This window comes from Protopterus annectens, chromosome 10.part0, assembly GCF_019279795.1.
Source record: "Protopterus annectens isolate FY-2018-M chromosome 10.part0, PAN1.0, whole genome shotgun sequence".
In the NCBI taxonomy this organism is placed as follows: Eukaryota; Metazoa; Chordata; order Ceratodontiformes; family Protopteridae; genus Protopterus; species Protopterus annectens.
In genome coordinates, this window is record NC_056744.1 from 1500924300 (window position 1) to 1500949929 (window position 25630).

Below are 25630 nucleotides of genomic sequence, written 5' to 3' on the forward strand. Positions count from 1 at the left end.
CTTCTCTGGAGCTAACTATTGTGCAAGTTAGAAATATATTTTTTGCGTTTGAAGTAAAAGAACAATATGTATACTTATGATGGGTTAACTTATTTTAGTTTTTGGGATATAATCAATGTGTGAAGAATACTAAAGAATATTTGTACTGACGTGGTTCTCACTCGCGTTAATTTTTATTATCTTTCGACATACACCTGGAAAATAAACTTGCGTACGCGATAGTTAAATATATAAATTTGCAAAAATATATATTTCTAACTAACAGTCATATATGAAAGCCTCTTTATTTTGTACATGTAACTGGCATACAGTTAAATTGCCTGTATCGATAACAAGACATATACCCATTTACTCACGGTGCCCGTTTTAGGAATGACATATATATAGCCTGCATAAGAATCACTGCCCAGCAAGTTTTTGAAAAATCATCATCGACCCAGAAGGCTTTTCAAAAAGTCATCATTAAGATTAAACTCAATCTCTGGCCCAGCAAACTCCCATTGTTGGCATTTATAAACTAATCATCCTGTATTTCCAACTAGAGGATTTGTCTTACTGCAGACTTGTTTCAGCCCACTGCTGATGTCACAGTAGCCCGATTTCTCATTCCAAAGGAAAAGAATCTGATAAAATTACCAGGTCCTTTTCTTGATTTAAGGATAACATACGTCTCCCGCACTCTCAACCTGCAGCCCCATAAATCAAACTCGTAGTCACGGCCCTTTCCGTTCAGGTAATTGTTTTAATGAAAAAGAGTTCCACGACCAACGTCTTCTCCTTTTGTACTAGCCAAATAGTTTATTTATTTAAGTTTTATGACCGGGGAAGACCACTGGGCCAAGAAGAGCCCGTTTTCAGTGGAGGCCCAGAGAGAAAAGCTCCATGATAATTGCAAGTTACGTTTGACGTGTTACAAAAGGACATAGTTCATACAGCTAATTAAACATTTACATATAAGCTCCATTATATTTGCAATTGGCTTGTCACAATGTTACAAAATGAAAGACATAATTCAATACAGAAATTTCAACATTTTCATAAAGTTTCCCCAAGTTGTTGTTGTTTGTCTTTCGGCAAACAAGGGGTCGCCACAGCGGAACTCCGGTCCGCTAATGATTGGCAGTAGATTTATACGAAACGCTGAGGTGCAAGCTCGGCGCCCAACCTTCAACGAAGGCACGCCCATTTACGTACGCAGATCTTTCGAACGCTACCCAACCGCGGGGAGGACATGCATACTCCACACAGAAGGCACTCCCAAGCCAAGCCGAGAATCGAACGGGAGAACCTCTTACTGTGAGGTAATAATGCCAAGTACGATCTCTAAATCTTCTACAATGCGTTAATAACATAGCATGCAAGGATAACCCAGCCCACAGCTCAGTTCTATGCCAGTCATTGGCACAGAACACAACAAAAGTTCACATGACAGGTGTTTCTTCTCAGCCTTCCATCACCAAAATATGGAACATTACCTCTCATACTGTTGATCAGATAGCCTAACTGTGAAACACTTAACTAACAGCTTATTAACACCGTCAACTAAGAAGCTTATAAGATGGTTAAACTTGTTTATATGTGCAAACGTTTTTTGATGAATTAATAAGATGCATTATTATTTATATTGGATATTGTTTAAAAATCTCTTAAAAAACGAACGTGTGACAGACTCTTTTATTGAGGTACAGCGACAAACACTGACTTCAAAATAATCAAAATGAGGAAGACTCTTAATAATGAGGCACATTTGCGAGGTATCCCTTGAAGTCTTTCCTTATCTCTGATTCATACCTCTCAGTCTGGAAACATCAAAATTCTGGACAAGGCCCATGAAAAACAGGTACAAATCTGTATGCTGATTAACATAAAATTTGCATACATAATTACGTAACCCTGCCCATTCCAATGGAATTATGGGATACCAACTTTCATATGCAAACTGAAGAACAGACAACCAAAATATGGCACTAGAGTCCCCCTGCAGCCATTCCAATGTCACATTACCTGTCTATTTCGCCCCATTTACCATAAACACTAGTGTGCATACTGCTTTACTTCTACAATGATTATTTGGATTTTATTTTTACATTTTATAGCGCAATGCACAAACACTAATAGTCATCTGCTAAACAAAGCAATACTGTCTCATAATGAAAACAGACTTAGCATTAAAACCTCTCTGCCCTTGAAACTCGCATTCATTGAAACAGCAAAGAAACCCGCACGACATCCAAAGAAAATGCATCTGGTCAGTGGTGGATAAAAACTACCTTTGGGCTGTTTTCAAATCATAGGCCCCTTTCCCACAAAACATGAAACATACACGTGTTCTTCGATACATCTCCCTGACTTTATTAAATTATATTCCTTGTATAATACAGCACACTTGTTAGATTTAGAGCACATTTTAAACTTGTTGTTTGAACATTTTTCCAGCAGGCAATGAAACAAAATGCATGAACCAATAATGACAAAACTGCCCAGTTCAGAACATTTCCATCATAAAAATCTACTTCCAAACACAGCAATTAATCAGAGTATGTTACACATATAAAAAAACATTTGATAAGCTTTCTCTTACTCTGCTGTGTAACAAAGCGAGTCACCATTTTGGTTAGCCATAGGGTTCTTTTCTACTTGAGTGTTTGCTTCCTTCCCCTGTAACTAAAGTACACTGACTGACATTTGTCTCTCTGACCCTAATCTTTTCAGCTGTACCGTGTATCTTTCTGGCTTTCTACACTCAGACATAGATTCCTGTTTGAAAATTTTACTTGCTTGTCTGACATTTGAACAAGTAACCCTTGTAAAAATCCTCAAAACTGTATACTGTCGGTCTGTTTTTCCTGCTAAAAGTAAGTAAAATTAAAGTGCTGAGTGCAGGTTTTAGGCCCTTACATTAAACATACCTCTGGTGTAGTGTCTTGAGTCTATGAAGGTTTCCTTCTAACCACTTCTACTGCCTTCTCTTTTCCCCCACCCCCATCTTTCCTCAAACAGGTTATATCGGCTACAACTTAGCACAGGCATTGGTTCAGCCCTGCTCCACTCACCATTGCTTTGCTTGGGCTCGCTCCGCACCACACCCTGCCCCCAAATTCTTCCCGACCTCACTGTTGCTACATTTATTAGTACAAGACCACACCCTACTCCTTTTAAACCAATCAGTAACAACTTGTCACTCAACAGCACCACCCTCAACCTTATACCACCAGTCCTCTAACTCTACTATTCTGTTGCCTAAGTTTAAGCCTCATTCAGTAGCTATGCTATCACCCAAAATACTCTTACTAATTCTACTACTACCCTTGTTACTCATCCCATATCTCCTTACCGCCTACGAATATCAGGGTCACCCAGGTTTCCACTACCCCAAATTCCAAACATCCATCCCATCTACAACAGATAATAATGTACCCTTACTCACCTCCTTCATGCTTACCTCCTTAACCCCTAAGTACTACCATCTTACTAGACTTAGTTACATTAGTCCTAAAACTAGACACTATTACAAAACTTTATTCAAAATCTTAAAACTCATACTCAGGCTATACTGCAACCTCACAAAGGATGGCAACATCCACTCAAACTCTGGTCCATCCCCACCTGTTGACCCTAATCCCCCTACTATATCCTGTACCAGCATAGCTCCAACAAATAGACCTCCTAATTCACTGCTGGCCTGCCATGTAAATATTAGGAGCATAAATAAAACTCAGCACCTGCATGCCCTCTTAGCTGTGCATTCCACAGGTATATTATGCCTAACAGAAATGTGGCTAAAACCTGCAACCAAGGGCCATGAGATTCTCCCACCAGGGTACAATATTTTTCGACTAGACCATACCAATATAAAGGGTGGTGGGGTAGCCATACTTTACAAGTCTACCCTATCTGTCAGCAGTTCAATAATGCTGAAATTCTTCTCTCAAAACTGCAAATTAATAAAAACAAAAATATAAACATTGTCTGTGTCTACATTCCCCCAAGGAGGAACACAGAAACCTTAGAAGACTTCTTATATTGGTTATCCAGTAGCTGCCCCAAAGAAACAATTGTTCTGGGGGATTTCCACATTGACTGGAACACTTGCTCTTGTGAAACCCCCACAACCCACATAAACCTCTATGGATTTAGTCAACTCATAACCTTCTCCACCAGGACAGGAAAATCCAATAACAAGAAAAGTACCCTAGATTGGTTACTCAATACCCATCTCCAATCCTATACATCAGGCACTTGATGAACTAAGTGGCCACTTACTCACCTATGTAATCAAGCTCAAAGTAGACTGCTCCTACCAACCCACCTATAAAACATTAAGAAACAACAAGAATTTTATTCTCACCAAGTTCCAAAAGGAACTTAAGGCATGCAGCTGGACAGTACTAAAAAGTCTCCCTGTAGATGAAGCAGTAGCATACTTTAACACCAAATGCCTTGCTATTCTTAACTCCCATGCTCCCAGCCGCTCTATTAGAACCAAAGTTAATATTGCACCATGGCTTTCTAAAGATACCAAAACCAAAATTTCACTCAGAAACAAGGCATGGGCCACCTACCAAAAAACAAAAGCCCCACTTGATCAACTAAGATTCAGACAGCTAAGGAATGACACCAAAAAACCCATAACCTTAGACAAAAATAACTACTACTACCATCTACTACAAAAACACCAAAACAAGCCTCAAAAGTTCTGAGCAGGGATAAACAAACTACTCTGCCCAGGCCAAACCACCACTCCACCCCCCCTCAGCTTCCCAACAAAAATCCCCAACAGACATTGCTAATGAATTCAACAGCTTCTTCACAGAGACTAGCCAGTCTCTAACAAGCCAACTGTCTCCCAATGGCTCTAATTCTAATGCAGCCACACCCAGTACACAAACATACTTTACATTCCAACATGTTCCTACTCAACTTATTCAGGCCCTACTTAAGAAACTAAGACCCACCACCCTGGCTGCTGACCTCCTCCCAGCAGACTATCTGCAAAAGGCTGCTGACACCATAGTATACCCCCATCTCAGTCTTGATCAATAGAGCTATATCTGAAGCTACTGTCCCCACTATATGGAAAATCTCCCATATCATACCTCTCCATAAAGGAGGCAGTTCCACTGAACTGTCTAACTTTAGACCCATAGCTATTTTGTTACCTCTAGCTAAAATTATGGAGAAGTGTGTACACATACAGCTCATGGACTACCTCACACAGGAACAAGCTGTTGTCCAGCTTTCAGTATGGCTTTAAGCCACACCACAGTAGTACTACTGCCCTCCTCTCTTTCTCTATTGTCATTAACCACAACTATAATAATAACAAACTATCTTTAGCACTCTTTCTAGATCTATCCAAGACTTTTGACATAGCTGACCACAAAATGCTTATAAATACCTTGAAGGCCTTCTCCTTAAACAACCATGCACTCCAATGGTTTCAATCCTACCTGCAGGGCAGGCAACAGGCAATCCTATGGCAGGACAAGGTATCATCCCACCTACTCATCACATTAGGAGTCCCCCAGGGCTCAGTATTAGGACCCCTTCTTTTCAACATCTCTATCAATGGCCTACATTCAATCATCCCAGATACTACCTGCATTCAATATGCGGGCGACTCCACCTTGATTTGTTCTGACACCTCACCAGTTACTCTGTTCACATTAACTCAAAATACCTTCAATACAGTGGAAAATGGCTCTCCAATCAACAACTAATCCTAAACCCCAACAAAATTAAGCTGCTCCTCTTCTCTCCCACATGCAAGACCCCCCTGGCGTCCTTCAACATAGCAGCTAACAATGGCACTATCATCTCCCCAGAAGCCCAAACTAAACTACTGGGTGTCATAGTTGATAACCTGAAGTTTGATGCACATATCAATCAAACTATCAAAACCATTAATAAAAAAAAACTTGACTCTCTTTACAGAATCAAACCTTTCCTTACCCCACTTGCTAGACATGCAATTGCCTGTTCCCATCTACTATCAACTCTTCTCTATGCCTCACCTCTATTCTCCAACTTAAACAAAACAGATCTTAATAAACTATCATCCTGCTATAACCACATTGCCCAATTTGCTATTGGCACAGCATACCGGACACACCACTGCCACAACCTAAATCACCTAGGATGGCTTGAACTACGTAGCCTACTGCAGTTCAACCAGCTAATAGTGGCACATAAAGTCCTTTACCAACCAGAAAGTACACCTGCACTAAAAAATATTATTACAACCTACACCAGCACCCGGCCACTGCAATCATCCACTAGACTCCTAGTTCAAACATACAAATCCAACTACTCAGTTGGGGGCTCCCTGTTTGCCAGCTCTGTTGGAAAAACATGGAACTGACTCCCAGCTGACTTGACCCTGGAACCCTCACTAACTCGATTCAAAAACAAACTCAAAAGAAATACTTCAAAACTCTTTAGTTATGTCCTTGCACTAACCCCGACTAGTGACCTCTTTATTACTTAGGTGCCTTACCTTCAGCTACTTCTAACTTTTTTCTACCACACCATTTCAGAAATGGTCAATTGTATAACTGCTGCTCAATTTGTCTTAAACCTGAATATAATATTATGTATATATAACATTGAAAATAATGTTATGTTTTCTAAACTGTTTTATAATAAGTTAGTACTATATGTACTAAATGCTGGTATTGCTTATGACTGTAACCTGCTTGAAGCTAGCATTTACTAAATGTTCAATGTGTATTATCTTAGAGCTTTTCTCCCCAGGCCTCCGCTGAAAATGGACATATATCCAGTTGGACTATCCTGGTCAACAAATGTAAAATAAATAAACACACACACACACACACACACACACACACACACACTTTATATATATATATATATATATATATATATATATATATATATATATATATATATATAAAATGACAGTAGTGTAAGACATGGGCATCTTGCATAGCTTCTTGAACTTATTTTCAATTTCAGTTTTTTGCATGACTTACTCTGATTTGTGTTATCAGACCAACTCAATAGCTGTAAATGCACAACAAAACAAACTAGGCAAACTGCATGTTGTAAGACTTCCAGTTTTTAGTCCAAGTACTGACAGACCCTCTCCTACATTCAGCCTGAAGCATCAAAACTATCATTGTAATCCAGGTGCTGTTAACTGGCCCCACTCTTGCTTCTCCACTGTCTGCAGTGGAAAAATGTGTGTTTTATCTTGAATGCTGGAAAATGTACTGTACTTGTTTAAAATTATTTCTCTTATAATGCAGCACAGAACATAATAATTATGATTTGCTGTACCTGAATTTGGGTTAATGATATTTTTTGCTCTTTCCACTGAGGCACAAATGCCATAATGCATTGCATTTTCTCACTTCGGTTGTATCTGTAGCTACATCCTTGACTTGTTACACCCACCCCCTTCAAAAAAGTAAAACAACATAGTAGAATAATGCATCTACATACTGTGGGAGTAGAACCCACAGCCTTCTGCATCAAACACAAGTATTTAACCTGTTATGCTATTAACAATGCAAGACGGTGCATTATAAGCAACACTAAACTTCTCTTCCCCTGAAGCTCTCAGCTCCTTGTAGAATCCAACCAACACTCAACTGTATCTCTCAAACTTGCAGCACAAGAAATCTGGAAAAGCCAAAATTTATGGGGGGGGGGGGGGGGGGGGCAAAAGCCCAAGAACCAGGGACACATTTTAAACATTGCTTCTATAATTTTAGAAAACTGCTAGAATAAAATGCTGTGTTGCCACCATGCATTTCACTGCCAATTCTTGAATGCAGGACCCTTTCAGAGCAACATACCACTATGCCAAATCAGCAGTTTCGTGAGCAATCGAAAAACTTAAATGGCTATCATTTAGTGAATTCAGTTCTCACTTCTCACCATAGCTCTCAACCTCTTAGCACAAAAAAACAGGACAAAGCCAATAATGGGGGAATACAGAATTCAGTTCTCACTTCTCACCATAGCTCTCAACCTCTTAGCACAAAAAAACCTGGACAAAGCCAGTAATGGAGGAATACAGCCCCAAAAAAGAGACAAATTTCAAATACTGATCTTATAAACTTAGAAAATTGCTAGAATAAAAGGTTTGGTGTTACCATTTATTTTCTGAAGAATATGAAGTCTGAAATTCAAATGCCTGCTATTATTTAGTTAATTCAATCCTTCACCGAAATCCAGAAAACCACAGATTTTATGAGGAACAGAACAAAAATATGAGGCATAAATCTGGAAGGTTTACAGAAGAGGTGGTGGGTAGGAAATTTAGGCTGTTGTTACCTGTACCCAAGGTACAAGGTTTGAGTCTGCATACCTCCTCTAACCACCAGGTATATTCATCTAGGGCATCACACACAAACACACACATCTTCCTACACTTTCCAGGAAGCTTCTTCCATAGACAGTAATATAGATATGCAGTTCTTCAAATGGCTCTTCCGTAAAGAAAACAGCTCATAGGCAGCACAGCATAGATATCCAGCTTCCCACTAAGGATTTGAGCGGATAGAAATGCACACACACTGAGCTTCAGCTCAATTCCAACAGGCTGGCAGGCTGCTTCACAGAGCTGATGTCATTGCTCACATGATGACATCAGCTCAAAAAGCCAGGAAATAAAATTTAAAATAAAAGCACCAGGAAATTCAGAAATTAAGGGGTGCCACTCGGGAATCGTGGCACCCAATTATTTGGACCCCCAAAACTTGGTAAAAATGGAGTAATTCAGTACACTTGGGAGGTATGTTTTTAGTGCTGTACTGAATATATTGTATGTACAGAACTTGTGATACAGACTCCCCTTCACATGCTTACAAGCATTTGTCATATGAATTCATATCAAATATGCATAAGCACAGCTCAAATCATTTTTGCCAAGTACACAAGCACTTACCAATTGTGTACTCCTATAGTATGCATAAGCACTTCCTGTACACACGTTTTACTTCAGTAAAGATGTTAATGTAATATTTGAATAGTGTATGAAATGGCATGAAAACATAATGTGTGGATTTATTGTGCATTTTCTCTTCTGTCTTTCCTAACCCCTTTTCCCCTCTGTTGTTATTTTGATTAAGCATTTTTTTCTCATTTTTGTTGTTTCTCTCCCATTTATTTTACTGTTTTACAACTTCAAATCCCTCAGGAACAGCCCAGGTACTTACCTCCCAGTCTAGGGAATGTTCTATCCTCTGCCCATCTGGGGACACCCTTGTATGGTTGGGGTGGAGGCAACAATCCTGCAGGCCCTCTGGCATGTGGCAACTTGGCAAGCCTCATTGAAAGGAACTTTCAGAGCTTAGTAGAGGACGTACTGGAGGAGGTAACACCGTAACAGGCAGACAAACGCAGCCAGTTGAAACCTCTTTTCATTGTGTAGAAGACATGCTCTCCAAGTTGGTGCTGACCACAGCACCAACACAGGCCCCTACTCCTCAACATCAGGGTCCACCACCTCAACACCGTCTGGCAGTAGATGTGTTTGAGGCTGTTTGTACTTGGACGGCTGCTGGCACTACCTCAGCCCTTCTTCCCTTATCCTTTCTAGTACACTATCTTACCTATTTCTCACCCACACTACCCTCTCATATATATATAAAAACATAGTGCCCATCTTCTCTCATCTCCTTCAGCACAAACCCTCTTGAAGTTTTCCTCAGGTGCATTCCCATCTTTGTCTCCCCTTTTTCAGTATTTCCTGTCACTCCATTTCTATTCTTTAATGAAACCAACAGGGTATCCACAAAAGGATACTCCTATATAAAACATTATAAACCTCTTTCTTTTTAAAAAACATCAGTTTAAAATTGCTGTGCAGTCTGTACCTTTCCTTAAAGCTTTTAAGTGTGATTGTGCTTAGACATGCACTCCCACAATATTCAAACAAAAAATAGGAATACAAGTTATCATGCTTTTGTGAACTAATTCCCACATTCTTAATGCTGATTTTTACATAACGTAGTCATCTGCATGAAATAGGTGTATTTTCAATAAAGGCTTCACTTTTGCTAATACATCACAAATAACTTGCTCTGAGTTTATTCGCATATGCATCTAGTGTTGCCATTCTAAGATTACCATAAGGCATTTGGGAAGCCCAGGACTGTGAATACCACCTTACGCCTTTCTGATTGTTACTAAGTATTGTATTCTGAAGGTGTTTTAAGTGATTATTTGCTCACTTTCTTAATTCAGAGATGCAAACTTTTTAAAATGAGATTTGATAATTCCTATATTTTTCACATTTTTGTGATATGTGCTCATGCATGAAGAATATCAGGGTAGAAATATTAGTACTATATTTATTCATTTTTTCATTAACCAAGAAAAACACACAAAGTACAGGTGACTCTTTCTGGGAGCATCCCTAAAGCACTGGTCTAGTTAGTGCAGTCTCATGCTTTCACTGAAGCTATTTTCAGTTTAAAAATGAAATAAAATCAAGATCCATATTGTCCCAATGGTTGCAGTAGGCCTCTGTGCAGATTAAAGATCTTGTCTTGTGAGCTATGGTATTGACATTCCTGTGCTATCCTATAATGACAACTGACCTGGCCCACAATGCACTGCATTGACAAAGTGTGCTTGATGTGATTTAATCCTTACGTACATACTGGGCTTGTCTTGCCGTGCATTGTGTTGTGGATCAGATCATGGACCATAACTGTAAAAAAAAAAACAGTATCACAAAACTGTGGGTGTTATGTGAGCCAGTGGAGAGGTCGGAATCTTATTTTTTCCCTTTTCAAATCGTAATCAAAATTGTTGTGGGAACAAGGTATCACTAAGTTACTTCAAAGTCACAAAGCAAAAAAAGTAGAAAACAAGGTAAGACAAAGGGAAACACAACAGTGGACTTAAACCAAGGTAGTATCTCAGCTGGCTCTACAAGATCCCACGGTACTTACAGCAAATCGAAAAGGAATCCCCACCATGTCTTGAACAAATTTTCCCAAGTCAATATGAATATCACTTTGGTTGTCCACTTAAAACGCAAACTTAGTAAGCTAACCTGATCAACAAAAGTGAATAAATATAAACAGAAACAACAAATATGATGCTCATATTTAGCACCAATGAGGTAGAGTTTGAAGGATGTTGTGACAGTCATTATAGTGTACATCTGTGCAGTTTACAAAAATAGATTACTGATTAAGTCACATTGATATTTTGGGATTTTCTTTACCAGCATTTGTCCATTTGTCTCCCAGTCTGTGAGATGTAATAGGATAAAAATAACTGGTTACTTTTAGATATGTGTTGTGCCTTTAAATGAAGGTAGGCCCAGCAATAACTTTCCTGTTCTTGATAATGAAAATGAAAAATGTGAAGCAGTCTTTACTCACAATGGCATATAGTAAACAAACTGTAGAGTTTATGGAGGAATTTATTTGTCCTATTTGCCTTGAAGTGTTAAATGTTCCAGTGACACTGGACTGTGAACATAATTTCTCCAGGTCTTGTATTGACAAGAGTTTGGGACAGTGAGAGACAACCTTCCTGTCCTGAGTGCAGAGAGGAATGCACAACCGGGAAATATGCTGAGAACAGACTACTAGCAGATGCGATTAAAAGGGCGCAAATACAGTGTCAGAGAAGAGAAGGACCAGACTCACAACAGAAAAAAGATGAGCTCTGCAGACCACATGAAGAAAGCCTGAAGCTGTTCTGTGAGGATGATGAGAGTTTGGTTTGCCTGATGTGTGATCCAGAACATCGTGGTCACAACTTTCTAACATTGCAGAAAGCAGTTAGCATGTACACGGTACATGAATAGTACATACTGCTGATTTACAAAGTTCAGCATTATCTTTTTCTTATACTTCTGGTATCCTGAGATTCAGGCTGCCATAAATTTATTTTTTTCCTTTATAGTTGCATTAAAATCATAAAACTTTACAGCAAATTCCGAAACTTACCATAGTTTGTCCATAACTGGTGACTGAATTACAGCAGTGTTCTCTGTATTCTTCACTCTTCTGATACTGATTGTATGTTTTAATAATTATTGCTGAACAGCCATTCTTTTTGTACTCATAGGTTCATAGGTTCATAGGATGATACTAGGCTATTGGCCCAGAGGCCCTTCTAAGACTAGCCAAGAATGTCACCCATGTTCCTCAGTCTGGTTGCTTTCTGCCTTTTCTTCTGAGATCTCAAGCTGCTTAAGGTGATGTTGCTGTATTCTGCTTTTTTATCTTCTTTTTATTATGCACATTTGTTATAGCTTTTGTTTATATGTCAAACTCCACTATTTCAGCTGTTAAATATATCCATGTGTACTGTTTTGAAGGGTCTAGGGTGTTTTCAACATAAGAAGTCTGTGTGAGGATGGAAGGAGAACAGAGAGGTTATCACATTTCATACCATTTCCCTAGAAAGTGCTGGTATGTAAAAAGACACACACAGGATGTAAGGATGGTAAAATGGAATGGAGGGCTAATAGCTGAAAAGTCAGATGTTATGAGGTTGAAGTGAATGTTATAGGACTCTCACTAAAGCTAAGTTTATTCATTTGAAGCTGTTGTTGTGGCACACCAGTTTTTTTGGAAACCTTGCATGGCCAAAGGGCAGACCGTGGACAAGGATGGCACAGTAGAATTGAGAATTGATGCCTATAAGCATACATAGTGTGAGGTGGGAGTGGTTGCCAAAGGTCTATGGTTGAAGCTGAATGCTTTCATTTGAGGGTTGTTCTTTTTGGTATACAATTTCACAGAGACATTAAGGAACCACGGACCTTGTTAGGGATGCTGGACAATCAGGGCGTGCTGTGATACCTGAATGACCAGTGTATGATGCACTTCTGTCTGTATGATAGGTAGCAGTGTGGCTGCAGCACTGGGCTATTCCCCATTTGTGGTCACATCTCAAGGGAATCAGGTGCCACTAAAGATACTGTGTTACAGTATGAATCCTCTGCTAGAAATGCAGCTACATCAGAAAAGTATATGAGCAGTCTTCCACTTGTGGGACACCCTTTCATGATCAAGACAATAGTATAACTTCAGAAGAAACGCAACATTCTACAAGGTAGAGGTGAGTGGATAGCAGACATGCTTTCTGGTTGATTGCAGGAGAATATATCTTTATGGATTTTCTCCATTCCCCCAAGTTTTCATCTTCTTATAAAATTTGGAACATAAAGACCTTATCACCACAGTGGCTCTATTGTGACCCAGAAATAAAAAAAAATCTATGTTATATGGGTTGGAGACAGTGGCATTGACAAAAAGACAGGAGTCAGAGCTGGATGTGGCAGAGTTAAAGATGTTAAGATTTGCACTGGGTGTGATGAGGGTAGACAGGATTAGGAATAAGTATATTAGAGGATCCGTCAAGGTTAGACGGTTTGGAGACAAAGCCAGAGAGACGAGATTGTGTTGGTTTGGACATGTGCTGAGGAGGGATGCTGGGTATATTGGGAAAAGGATGCTAAGGATGAAGCTGCCAGGTAAGAGGAAAAGAGGAAGGCCTAAGATAATGTCTATGGATGTGGTGAGAGAGGACATGCAGGTGGTTGGTGTGACAGAGCAAGATGCAGAGGACAGGAAGAAATGGAAACAAATGATCCGCTGTGGCGACCCCTAATGGGAACAGCCAAAAGAAAAGAGAGAAACAGGCTTCTATCCTGTTCTTAATTTATTCAGAAATGAATGTTGCAGCATTGTGGCAGACGGACCACTGACAACCTTGGGCTTGTTTCTTGGAGTACCTTCTATTATTCCTCCAGATATTCCAGAGAAATCTTAGAGGTTCTGGAGGTAATATATTCCATTGTCTCTTCATGTGCATCAACTTGGAACCAGTTTTCAGCCTGACACAGAGGTACCTGTTTCACCTTCCCTCAGTGAGCATCCAGATCTGTAAGATTTATCTAAGGCACCTTCTTGATATGGTTATCTGTTATTCCATAGTCATAGAGTATATTTACGCCATCTTAGTACATCTTAAGTGACTTGGTGGTAGTTGGGATTGTGGCTTAGCTTAAATGATAAAACAAAAGGGTTCTTCATCTTAAGCTTTCTATGAAGAACCACTGTCCTGTCTGGGAATTGGAATTTTTTTTGAGCAGGGTGAATTTGAATGTTGCAGTGCATATTTTTAGCAGTCAAAGTTCGCAGATGATTGCAAGTTGGGTGCTATTATTAACTCCTCAAGTGATGTTGATATCCTACAGAAAGGCCTCACTGAGACCAACGACTGGTGTCAGAACCATGGCCTTAAGCTCAATGCCAAAAAATGTGTCATCATCCCCTTTGGGAAAAACCTGGTTCTTATGAATTACCACATCGATGGTAGTCCACTGAATGCAGAAGGTGTTATAAGAGATCCGGGAACACAGGTTGACAGCAACCACTCTTTTGACCACCACATTGCCACTGTGGTCAGAAAGTCCTTCTATGTGGCACATCTCGTTACTAAGGGTTTTGCCTCCAGGAAGAAAGAGGTCATTGTCTCCCTCTACTCTTCCCTCAGTAGGCCAGTCATTGAGTACAATCCCCCATTTGGCATGTACCTCACTAAACAGCTGCAACAACTGGAGAGGCCACAAAAGTACCTCACAAAGAGGATCCCAGGTTTTAAACATTTGTCCTATATGGACAGACTCAAAACACTCAACTGTTCTCTGTCTCATATTGCCTACTTAGAGGCTAGCTCTGCTTGACTTACAAAGCCATGTCTGACCCAGCTATGTTAGAAATGCTACATCTAAAGAAATCCCAATCTCTCTGCACCCCACGCTCCAGAGACCTCAACCTCACTACCACAATTAACAGAACATGCTGGAGGGACAGGTTCATAACCCAGAGACTGTCCATGCTATGGAATAGACTTCCCATACATGTCAAGCAGAGCACCTCACGGGGCCTCTTCAAAAGAAATCTTGTTGAGTGGATGAGAAATAGAAAATCCCCCCCAGGATCACTCCAGTGGCTTTACTCAACAGAGGCACTGGGAACTAAGGTCGGGTGGCACAATGCCAGGGTAATCCTCTGGACTAGGTTTGTAAAGGCTCCAGGGCCATTAGCCTAGTGCACACCTATGAACCTATATGTATCTGTCCTTCTCTGTGCTGCTGGAAGATTTTGTCCCTATTAGCCTTTCTGCTTTGTGGATCTCTAACCTATAGGCTTTGTGTCATGAACACTGTTTGCTGGCAAACAAAGACCGGCTGTCCCTGAAGATTAGTCCCTGCTTTTTCCATTGACGTCTGAGCTTTCCTTCAACTAGTTTACCAGTCTCTCTCTCCTTTTTTTTGAGGGCAAAATCCAACAGGGACCACAGCTTGCATAATTTTGATGATCGCTGCCAGCTTTGTTTCTACTCTAGAGGATAAACGAGTTCAGAAGACAGACTGGTTTGTCTGCTTTGCTTTTGGTAAGGAAGGTGTGAAATCCAAGTGGAACATCAGGTACACTATTCTGTCAACTGGCCATCCATTAGCTAATGCAGTCATGTATAATTTCATTGGGGGAAGAGGAGGGGACTGCTTTCAGTGCTTATTTGAAATATTTGTTAATGGCAGCCATTTCAGAGCAGTCACATGGCCCTCAGTACATGACGTCACTGCCTGCTATAGTTGCAGTGCCACTAAATGAGTTGATTTTGCTTTTTGTGCTTCAAGTTGCTGCTTTCCGAATCCAAGACTGATTTTTTTTGGATTGTGCTGTTACTATTTCATGAAGGCTTTTTGATATTACTTGGGATTCTTCCCATTGCAGAAGCCCAGTAGAGTAAAATGCAATCAGTAGGCATACTAAGCATATCAAATGCTGTATGGTAGGTTTGTTTGCAGTTGTTCTTTGTCACCTTGTGTCTAACATATATGTAGTGGCTTTATCTGACTTGGATAGCAAGAAGATCCAGTTCTAAGAATGATACATTTACCATTTTATTTCCTTATTTTTAGTTTGTCCCTATATTTAAATAGTAGCCAACAACACTAGTGACGCTGAGACAGGACATGCTTATCCCTCAGCCCTATAAAAGGGATCCCTATATGTCCTAAGGGGACTGAACTTGAGATCAGAAAACTGACCTAGCTGCTGCGAAGATATCTGAGCTGCTTTTGTTTCTTTTGAAGGTTTTACTGTGAATGAAAGAAGCATGAGATGGCAGGATCCATTGCATTATAATTAAGCTGAATTTTTTTTTAAAGAGAAAAAAAATGTTCACTCGAAAATGCAAGCCCAGTTTACCATTTGTGAAGCTGCTTGGATGTATAAAAAAAATCTAGCTTTGATAGTTAGATTGCAATATTCACATTAAGAGGGAGAAAAAAATACCAAAAATGCCTCGTTTCTAATTTCATGCCATGCAAAGGTTCACAAAACAAAGAAGTGATTAGATGTTTCATACATTTCATTTCTACTGTTTTCAGTACTTATCTTACAAAGTTAACACATGCCAAAATTAATGCAAGTTATAATATTAAACAAAAAAAGGAAGCAAATACATTTATCAAAAGAGATGATCTATGTGAGTATGCAAGTAATTGTATAAGATACAGTACTTAGAACTTGAGGTAGCAGCACCAATTAAAATAGGCATACAACTGATGACATAGCAGTAAAAGTCATAAATGTTATGTATCAGAATTTATAAATATCAGATTTATATTTTAGCTCAGCGGTTAGCATTGCCACCTTACAGCAAGAGGTTCTCTGGTTTGATTCTAGGCTGGGGTGCCTTCTGTGCGGAGTCTGCATGTCCTCCCTGTGGTCACATGGGTTTCCTCCGGGTGCTCCGGTTTCCTCCTACATCCCAAAGACATGCAGAAGGTGGATTGGACACTCTAAATTGGCCCTAGGTGTGAGTGCGTGTGTGTGCCTTCTGTGGAAGGTGGGCACCGGGCTGGCAGCTTGACACCGTAAAACTCCACTGCCAATCATGAGCAGACAGATGATCCGCTGTGGCGACCCCTAACTGGGAAAAGCCAGAAGAAGAAGGTTTATATTTTTAGCTATATTGGGTATCAGTAAAACTGGTCTCTGGTTGAAAAATCTATAAAATGATAGAAAAGATATATTAGCTGCCTAGAGGATACATGTATGAGAACTCATATATCTATCACTGCAGGCAACTGTCTCTGAGATCATGTATTGTAGCGCATGCACACATCTGTTTTTTGTAACTGAAACAGACTCTGACAAGTGGAGGCTTGATTAATGGAATTACATATAAGAAGAGAAGGCATTTAAGTAAATATGGGCTAGAAAGTGGATCAGGGGATGCATTATCCAGAGAGCACTCACTTCTGTGGTGTTTTCGGGAAAAGTGGATGTTCTGGAAATTGGGAAAGCCTTAAAGAATGAAAAGTAATTTTTGAAGGCGATTTGAACTGAAATTGAGTTTTATATAGAATGTAAGAGATATAAGTTTTTGTCAAAATCAAGCAAATTACAGATCATGTTTTTCTTTGTTGGGAGGATGGAAGTGGAGAATCATCCTTATGTGTCCTCCTAGCAGATCAAACAGATACACATATATGCATGTAAAATGTGAAGTATAAAACAAATCTTGATTATTGTGTAATTTTGTACCTTAGGTTTAAGACTGTACTTCCTTTCTTGGTGTTCTGCTCACTCCGAGCTTGTTCACTTACAGCATTCTTATATTACTTGATGAATTATGTACTGTCATTGCAGAGTGGGGAGTCCCCCCCTGTATGAAATTACCAAAGAGTATGCAGACCAATGTATTAACATATGTGTGCAAGTAACTATGTCCAAAAAAAAGACATATGTGTGCAATTAACCATTTCCAAAAAATAAATTCATAAATACATAAAAAATAAAAGAAACAGGTTGCTTGCAGTCATTGCCACTGCAATACAAGGCTAGCCATCACCAGTAATTATTAGTTTTATGTATATATGTATTTGTTTATGTCATCTAGTTTACTCAGAGTCAGATCAAAAGAACAAAAAAGGGGTGGAAAGAATAATCTAATTACTGGACAATTACAGACAGCAGTCAGGGATTGGAAATCTAAAAGCCAGTGGGAAGACCCAGTTGAACCAATTTAGTTATTTAAACAAAGTCTTGCAGAGGCAGAACTGATGTTACTAAGTAGTGTCTGATATTGCTTTGGCCATTGGTGTACTGTGGAGGGATACCATTACTTTTATGGTGGAGGATTGTTGATTCATTTCCATAAGATTTATGACAGATTTTTTTTTTACATTTACCCAGCAGAAGTATTTGTGTTTGTGAAGCGAGCATCTTTTGATCAGATTTATTCACCAAAATAGCAGAAGTTACAAAACCAAAACTTAGGTGAGCTCATAAGATAAGTAAAAACCAGCTTTTCGTGAGAGCTCAGTGTCTCACCTTCATCAGACATTTACAAGCCAGCCATCTTAGTTTATATACTAAACAATTAATTGATTAATTACATTCAATTATGTAAATATGTGTATATATACATATATCTAATATTTTAAAAATCATCTTAAAAAATCATTTAATCACTAGTTAAAACATTTCATTAACTGTGTTCTAGTTTACAATATTAAAAACAACTTATAAAAGACATCAATAGAAAATAACTTAAAACACATACTATGTCAAGAAAACTTTGTAATAAGTGAACTTGGAATTTATCCTACTCTGTTGTTCAGCAACACTTTCAATCTAAACAACATTTGCACGTGTTTTTAATAAATGTATATAACACATGAAAAGTGATGAAAATACATACTACTCTAATCAAAACACTGTTTCAGTTAGAAGCCAAATAAATTGCCAACCCATACATTGGGAAAAAAAAAAAAAAAAATATTATATAAATAACCCTATAGACCTAAAGAAAAATACCCTAAGCCTATTATATTTTAAATACGTCTTAGACCTTCTTACTGCTAAAATGTCCCATACACAAATAAGAAGGTAACCCCAAGAATACTCATCTTTTACTAGACAACAATTTCAAGACAGGAGCAATAGAGACATACTCATTTAAACCTGGGTTAGTATATGCCCATGTGCGTAACTGCCAATAAAGTTCATTTACTTCTAAATAAGTCTGCCAAGGACCACTTAAATTATCAGCAAATGACTTTCCTAGAACTATGAATTTAAAACAATGTCCTGGACAGGCATGAATGTGCCTGGCCAGGGCATTGTTAACATCTTGTTTAGCTATGGCATAAGTGTGCTCATAGATCAGCTGCCTAAATCTTTTGATCAAAGCAAACTGTTCTGGTTGACTCCTATGGGATTCACGCACTCCTAGTCACAGTGATTCTGCCTTTTTTTAACTCAGAAAGGTGACTCGTGTAAGGCGACCACATTCTAATGAACTGTTCAGGGTAATATGAACAGACAGGAGCAAAGAAGAAATAAAAAGAGATGTCATACCTTGTTCAGAAGTTATACATATAAGCAACAGAAGATGTTCTTTGTAAAATTGTTTTTAAGGGGCATCAACTTTAGGAAACTGAGCTAGCTGCAGTGTGTTTTCAGAATATATTTGTCAGTAATGAGACATTTATTGTCCAGCCTTTTTACCAGTTTGGATAAGGACATCAGGGGCATGATTCAGCAGATGATATGGAATATGAAAAAGGAAAAGTGTTTCAGTTTCTTGATGACTCTGGGATATTACCAGTCTGTTAAAATCACTTATAGTCTAGTCATTTAGAAGGCTGCATCATTAACAATCCTGGGAGCTCCCTTCATGCACCACACTACATTTCAGGGGTTGCTTAATTGTTAACAGTCAGACTCAATCAGGGGGCCAGATTTCTACTTCACATCACTTTGAAACATGTATAAGTGATGGTCATGAAGGCAGACATATTTAATATGTGCATTTCACCGAGTCATAAACAAAGGAACATACGAGTAGTTGGCATACTGTGCTGGAGTGTTAAGTGGGAATATACGAGATGGGGAAATACATTGTCTTTTATGGTGAGTTGGAGCTTAGGATATATGTTTGTTCTCTGCCTTCTCCTTATATTTGACTTCAGGCTATTTGACCTCTTCTTCCCCCTTAATGGCCCATTCATTCCAGCTAACTGATGGTGCTGCCCCTTTCCCATGTAGCCCAGGATGGTGGGTTGTCTCCTAATGGAAGTAACCTGAAACATCTCTTTGCAGTGAGTGACAAGAACTAAGAGAATGAGCAGCTGTCTAAGCCATCTTAGCTTGATAAGAGGGATTTTCTCTTTATGTTTTAGCTCTACTATGCTACCGTGCTGTGAGTTGCTGTGCAGTACCCTATAAATGACTCCATGTGCTATCTTCTGTTTTTGGGATGGGTATCTGGCAGTGTAAACATTGGCTGTAGATGATTGTCACTGTTGAAGTTGCATCCAGACTCCATGTGTAAAAATGGGAAAAAGGGGTTGTGGATGGATATATTTATTTACTTTTGGCCATCCATTGTAGCTGCTTAATCCCCTTTTGGCTGAGGACTAGCCATCAGTCTCAATCAGAGGCCTTTCCTGTCAGAGGGATAATACCATCCTTCCCCATAAGGTAGAAGAGACAGCATCAGCTACATTATCCTCTCCCACATACAACCTTCCAACACTTGAGTCACTGTCTGAATTTGGGTATCTGGTGCTGCAGATAAGTATCGTGTCTCCACAACACTAGTCAGATGTACTTTGCAGCCTCCATTTTTCTGGTAATGCTGTATATGTTATTGGAGAGCAAAACACATGCGACATTTAGCTGCATAAAACAATGTGAAATAGAAGTTGAAAAGGAAGGAAGGTGTATTGCATTGCAAATACTCATGGTACTGCAGAGAGCCGCACAGAGAATAAGTGAATTAATTTAGTGTGAAAAACCATTTCAGCACATGTTTATTGGAAAACACAATTATTATTGTAGCCTGTATTTCATTGATAGCAAAGGATGACAGATAAGTAAAGGTAATACAGCAAATATCAGTTCTTTACTTAATATCAAGTATTATTCCCACTAATTGTATGTTAATGAAACAATTTATCAGAAGTACGCCTCACAGCAAGAGGTTCTCCAGTTCGATCTTCGGCTAGGGTGCCTTCTGTGCGGAGTCTGCATGCCTTCCCTGTGGTCGCGTGGGTTTCCTCCAGGTGCTCTGGTGTGTGTTGTGTGTGTGTGTGTGTGTGTGTGTGTGTGTGTGTGTGTGTGTGTGTGTGTGTGTGTGTGTGTGTGTGTTGGTGTGGGTGTACATTTGTGTGTGTTTGTGTGGATGTGGGTGTATATCTGTGTGTGTTTGTGGGTGTACAGTTGTGTGTGTGGGTATGGATGTACATGTGCGTGTGTGTGTGTGTGTGTGTGTGTGTGTGTGTGTGTGTGTGTGTGTATGTGTGTGTGTACATTTGTGTGTGTGTGTGTGTGTGTGTGTGTGTGTGTGTGTGTGTGTGTGTGTGTGTGTGTCATTTTTGTGTGTGTGTGTGTGTGTGTGTGTGTGTGTGTGTGTGTGTGTGTGTGTGTGTGTGTGTGTGTGTGTGTGTGCATTTGTGTGTGCATTTGTGTGTATGTGGGGGGTGAATCTTGTGATGGGATGGTGTTCCACCCACGATTACTCTGGCTAGCTCATGCCCAGTGAATATTAGGACAAGTTCTGGATTCTGTACTTTCCTCATTTGGGCTAAGCAGGTAACTGTAAACTGAATTACCATATCTTGTGTACATCAAACTGTTTGCAGTTCATATAATTTAATAATAGTAAAATCCAGGTCTGGCACTGTGTTTCCCTTACATGCCATCAGTAAAGCTATGCCTTACACTGGGTGCTACTTGTAACATTATTATTGGTATATTTGCTGTCTGTGCCTACATATGGTCATACCTTATAGAAGCAAGTAAATATAAAGCAGACTGACATGACAGCAAGGAAGATTGAGCACAAGAGTAAAAAATATCCCTGAGTTTAAAAGTGGATTTGGGTACCTTGAGATATGTTTGTTTTTGAAGGTAAAATAATGCGTATTTTGGAACCAAGGATGGAGCTCTGAATCCGGAAAGAATGACAAATTAACAAAGTTAACAAAAGATAAATAGGGATAGCCAGATAAGTGAAATATTAAAGACATTTTTATATAAAATCAAAAAAGATTATGGAATAAAAGAATCAATGCAGTGGTAAATGAACATATAATCAGAAATCTCTGCAGCCACCAGGCTTGCATTAACTTAATACTGTTGTGGACAGTTATTGTTTAGGTCTATGATGGACAAACTGGATACCTAGATTATAAAATAATATAATTTCACTAAATAAAACAGCAGATGATAAGCTGAAAGACTGTTATTACGCATAACAGGAGAAAAGTTCATAAAATATGTGAAACATTAACAAGCAGAAGTATATATTGAGACATATGAGAACAATTAAAAAGATATTTTGAGTTATAAAGGAATATACAATTTGAAATTTATGAATTCAGAAAAGACCAGCAGCTGCTTAAGAGTATTGATACGTAATGAAACAATATTAAAGAATAAAAGTCAAGAACCGTAATTTCAGTAAATCAGATTGAGTCAAAATATAAGTTTGTTTTGGAAGGGACACAAAAGTACTGTCTGATCAAGGCATGGCATGGTTTTATCAGACTTCTGCTAGGTCACTTCATTTGTCAGGAATGCAAGCAAGAGGCATATCATTTTAAAAATGAGTGAAAATAGGAAGAAAATACATGCATTATTAGAACCTAGGATTTGTTAAAAGACAAAAAATGCATAATGTGAGGTATGTGAGGTATGAAATTAAAAGCTTTGTAGATACTGTAGAGACAGTTATTCACGTAATGGGATTTGTCTGGCAAGAAACAATGTATGCACTCTGTGTAAGAAATTGGACCACTTTGTACAGGTATTCAGGAGGGTAGGAATGTATAACAAATATAAAAATGCAAGAAAGGTGCATTTGATTACAAGTAAGTAGTGGAAGATTAAAAAATACATACATATGTACAGTAGCAGAATAAACAGACTGTTGAAAGGTCAAGTAGTGAGACAGAAAAGAAAGATCTGTGTATAAGTGGCACATAGGAGAGAGATAATACAGCTGAAACAGAAATGACTGTAACAGCAGCATATAGAAAAAAAGTTTGTCAGACTTGAAAGCACAAAGAAATACAATTGATGACTATATTTCAGCAACCCAATGAAGTACTTATCTGCTGTGATATGAGTGAGACAAGCTAATAAATCAATGCAGAAAAATGGTCCTATTATATCTAAAGTTGATGACATTGTTACAGAAGTAAATTGAGCAAAATTGTTAATTAAGCTTGATCTTAAAAGCATACCATCAATTAGACATTCATAGGTTCATAGGTAGGTACTAGGCTATCGGCCCAAGGGCCTACGTAAGCCTAGCCAACAAGGTTCCCTGGCTTACGCCACCCAAGAAAGTTATTTTCCTGTGCCACTGTCGAGCAGAGACACAGAAGTGATCCCCGGGGTGTATTTCCTATTTCCCATCCACTCATCAAGATTTTTCTTGAAGAGTGCTAATGAAGAACTTTGCTTGACATAGATGGGTAGCCTGTTCCAGAGTATGGGAAGTCTCTGGGATAGGAATCTATCCCTCCAGCATGTCCTATTTATTGTGGTGACAAGGTTTAGGTCCCTAGAGCATGTAGCTCGGAGGGATTGGGATTTCTTTAGGTGTAGCATGTCCAACAGCTCTGGGTTTGACACAGCTTTATATGTTAGGCAGAGATCACCTCGGAGTAGGCGATATGCTATGGAGTAAAGCTGGAGTTTTTTTTGGACAGTCAGTGTAGGGCATTTGTTTGAGTCCAGTAATCCTCTTTTTTTACAGCCACAATATCAAATTATCACTGTATTCTCTAAAATATATTTAGGTTAAAAGGCTATAAAAAGTTCATTGTGGGATGTGTTTAGATGCAGAAACATTTTAAAAAGTCAGAAAGTGATTTACACAAGGAATGTATGCAAAACAATTGACAAACATCACAAAATGTTAAGAAAGGTGCTAAAAAGGTAAAGAAAAAGTGGACTGATTTTAAAAGATACAGTTGTGAGTTTAATACAGAAGTGTCAGAATTTTATGGTTTCACAATTTCACCTCAGGTAGAAGAGGAAATGGGTGAAGTTGAGCAGTTTGGATTCCGATCAGGAAGCAGCACAACTGACCCAATGTTTGTAGTGACAGATAGTTGAGAAGAAGCTAGAGGTGAGGAAAAAGTCAAATTGGACATTCCGAGACTTGGAGAAGGTATATGACAAGGTCCCATGTATGCTGATTTGGGAAGTCCTGTGGTGGTTCATAGTCCCACAGATATTGGTAGAATTACTAAAGGCTCTGTACCAAGCCCCAATAACTCGAGTACGAACAGTGCCTGGTCTCACAGAGGAGTTGTCACCAGGAGTGGGTATGCATCAGGATTAGCTCTGAGTCCACTGCTGTTCATACTGGTGATGGACTACATTAAGAAACAGGTCAGAGGAAACAGGTCAACAATATTACTGTATGCAGGCAATTTGGCATTACAGGTAGACTTTGAGCAAGAACTTCAGCAAAGGATAGGGGAATGGAATGCAAAACTGAAGTTACATTGGATGAAACTGAGCTCAAATAAGACAGTTGTAATGGCAGTAAATGGAATTCAGTGGAAACTGAGAATTGAGATGGAAGGGAAGATAATGGAACAGGTTAACAGCAACAAATATATGGGAGTGGTGATTGATGATAAGGGAAGTCTGAATGAGGAGGTAAAAGCTAGAATCAGAGGGGCTGCAGCCAAATGGCAAAGATTATTAGGTGTAGTCTATGACAGAAGAATGATAAAGAAGCTAAGTAAGGTATACAAAACAGTGGTATGACCAGTACTACTGTACAGAGCAGAAGCCTGTGCAGTAAAGGTAGAGCAGTTGAGGAAACTAGAGGTAATGGAGATAAAGTGCTTGAGACTGGTGGCAGGAAGCAAACTGTGAGACAGACAAAAAATGAAGACATCAGAGCAGAGGCCAAAGTAGCTCAAATTGCAGACAAAGTGAAAGAGAACAGATTATGGTGGTTCGGGCACATGCAGCAGGCAATCTGATGAAGACGATTTGGGACAGACAGGAAAAATCAAGAGGAAATGTGGGTATTCAGCAAAGAGGTAGATGGACTGTGTGAGACAAGACCTGCAACAGCTGGGAAAAAGTGTCAAAGAAGGTAGGACAGTGGTATTGAATTGAGAGAGAGAGAGATGGCGACAGTTGACAACAGTCCAAACTCATTCACAAAATTTGAAAAATGAGTTTAATGGTGATGGTGGTGATGATGATGTTCAGAAAAAGGCAAGTCTTCAAGTGCAAACATAACAGCAGCACTGTTAAAAGTTAAAGAGATCATCTTCATCTGAAAGATTTCAAACCTGCATAAATTAAAGAACTGCTGATGATTCCATGACGGATGAGAAAGTAAACCTATATTTTTGTCTTTGACTGATAGAGCTGCTTTCGGTTTTACCTGCAACATTTTGTTTTCTGTTTTAAGAAATGTTGTCCTGGTGTTTTTTTCTGTGCGACAGACAGACAGACAAAGTATCTAGGCTTCACATTTCACATTTTTTTCTTTGGTTAATTTGAATTGTTTCCGAAGTAATACTTAAATACAAAGTGAAATTATGGGCCTTTGTCTTTGT